A 2,947-nucleotide genomic window follows, 5' to 3' on the forward strand; every position below is an offset into this window, starting at 1 on the left:
ACAGATGTCTGTCTACACCAAACTAGTGATGTGTGACCACAGACTTCTGTCCACACCAAACTAGTGATGTGTGAACACAGATGTCTGTCCACACCAAACTAGCAATGTGTGAACACAGATGTCTGTCCACACCAAACAATTGATGTGTGAACATAGATGTCTGTCCACATCAATCTAGTGATGTGTGAACACAGATGTCTGTCCACATCAAACTAGTGATGTGTGAACACAGATGTCTGTCCACATCAAACTAGTGAACACAGATGTCTGTCCACATCAAACTAGTGATGTCAGTCCACACCAAATTAGTGATGTTCAAACATAGATGTCTGTCCACATCAAACTAGTGATGTCTGTCCACATCAAACTGGTGAACACAGATATCTGTCTACACCAAACTAGTGATTTGTGAACACAGATGTCTGTCCATATCAAACAAGTGATGTCTGTCCACATCAAACTAGTGATGTGTGAACACAGATGTCTGTCCACATCAAACAAGTGATGTATAAACAAAGATGTCTGTCCACATCAAACAAGTGATGTGTGAACACAGATGTCTGTCCACATCAAACTAGTGATGTCAGTCCACACCAAACTAGTGATGTTCAAACACAGATGTCTGTCCATATCAAACTAGTGATGTCTGTCCACATCAAACTAGTGATGTGTGAACACAGATGTCTGTCTACACCAAACTAGTGATGTGTGAACACAGATGTCTGTCCACACCAAACATTTGATGTGTGAACACAGATGTCTGTCCACATCAAACTAGTGAACACAGATGTCTGTCTACACCAAACTAGTGATTTGTGAACACAGATGTCTGTCCATATCAAACAAGTAATGTCTGTCCACATTAAACTAGTGATGTGTGAACACAGATGTCTGTCCACATCAAACTAGTGATGTCAGTCCACACCAAACTAGTGATGTTCAAACACAGATGTCTGTCCATATCAAACTAGTGATGTCTGTCCACATCAAACTAGTGGTGTGTGAACACAGATGTCTGTCTACACCAAACTAGTGATGTGTGAACACAGATGTCTGTCCACACCAAACATGTGATGTGTGAACACAGATGTCTGTCCACATCAAACTAGTGATGTCTGTCCACATCAAACAAGTGATGTGTGAACACAGATGTCTGTCCACATCAAACAAGTGATGTATAAATACAGATGTCTGTCCACACCAAACATGTGATGTGTGAACACAGATGTCTGTCTACACCAAACTAGTGATTTGTGAACACAGATGTCTGTCCACATCAAACTAGCAATGTGTGAACACAGATGTCTGTCCACACCAAACATGTGATGTGTGAACACAGATGTCTGTCCACATCAAACTAGTGATGTGTGAACACAGATGTCTGTCTACACCAAACTAGTGATTTGTGAACACAAATGTCTGTCTACACCAAACAAGTGATGTGTGAACACAGATGTCTGTCTACACCAAACTAGTGATGTGTGAACACAAATGTCTGTCCACACCAAACAAGTGATGTGTGAACACAGATGTCTGTCCACATCAAACTAGTGATGTGTGAACACAGATGTCTGTCCACACCAAACTAGTGATGTGTGAACACAGATGTCTGTCCACATCAAAAACTAGTAATGTCTGTCCACATCAAATTTGTGATGTCTGTCAACATCAAACAAGTGATGTGTGAACACAGATGTCTGTCCACATCAAACTAGTGATGTCTGTCCACATCAAACTAGTAATGTCTGTCCACACCAAACTAGTGATGTGTAAACACAGATGTCTGTCCATATCAAACAAATGAAGTGTGAACACAGATGTCTGCCCACATCAAACTAGTGATGTGTGAACACAGATGTCTGTCCACATCAAACTAGTGATGTGTGAACACAGATGTCTGTCCACATCAAACTAGTGATGTCTGTCCATACAAAATTAGTGATGTGTGAACACAAATGTCTGTCCACATCAAACTAGTGATGTGTGAACACAGATGTCTGTCCACATCAAACTAGTGATGTGTGAACACAGATGTCTGTCAACATCAAACTAGTGATGTGTGAACACAGATGTCTGTCCACATCAAACTACTGATGTGTGAACACAGATGTCTGCCCACATCAAACTAGTGATGTGTGAACACAGATGTCTGTCCATATCAAACAAGTGAAGTGTGAACACAGATGTCTGTCCACATCAAACTAGTGAAGTGTGAACACAGATGTCTGTCCACATCAAACTAGTGAAGTGTGAACACAGATGTCTGCCCACATCAAACTAGTGATGTGTGAACATAGATGTCTGTCCACATCAAACTAGTGATGTCTGTCCATACAAAATTAGTGATGTGTGAACACAAATGTCTGTCCACATCAAACTAGTGATGTGTGAACACAGATGTCTGTCCACACCAAACTAGTGATGTGTGAACACAGATGTCTGTCCACATCAAACTAGTGAACACAGATGTCTGTCCACACCAAACAAGTGATGTGTAAACACAGGTGTCTGTCCACATCAAACTAGTGATGTCTGTCCACATCAAGCAAGTGATGTGTGAACACAGATGTCTGTCCACATCAAACTAGTGATGTCTGTCCATACAAAATTAGTGATGTGTGAACACAAATGTCTGTCCACATCAAACTAGTGATGTGTGAACACAGATGTCTGTCCACATCAAACTAGTGATGTGTGAACACAGATGTCTGTCAACATCAAACTAGTGATGTGTGAACACAGATGTCTGTCCACATCAAACTACTGATGTGTGAACACAGATGTCTGCCCACATCAAACTAGTGATGTGTGAACACAGATGTCTGTCCATATCAAACAAGTGAAGTGTGAACACAGATGTCTGTCCACATCAAACTAGTGAAGTGTGAACACAGATGTCTGTCCACATCAAACTAGTGAAGTGTGACATCAAACTAGTGATGTCTGT

This window comes from Ylistrum balloti, unplaced genomic scaffold, assembly GCF_031769215.1.
Source record: "Ylistrum balloti isolate Yb309-2 unplaced genomic scaffold, AGI_CSIRO_Ybal_v1 Utg371592, whole genome shotgun sequence".
Taxonomy (NCBI): Eukaryota; Metazoa; Mollusca; class Bivalvia; order Pectinida; family Pectinidae; genus Ylistrum; species Ylistrum balloti.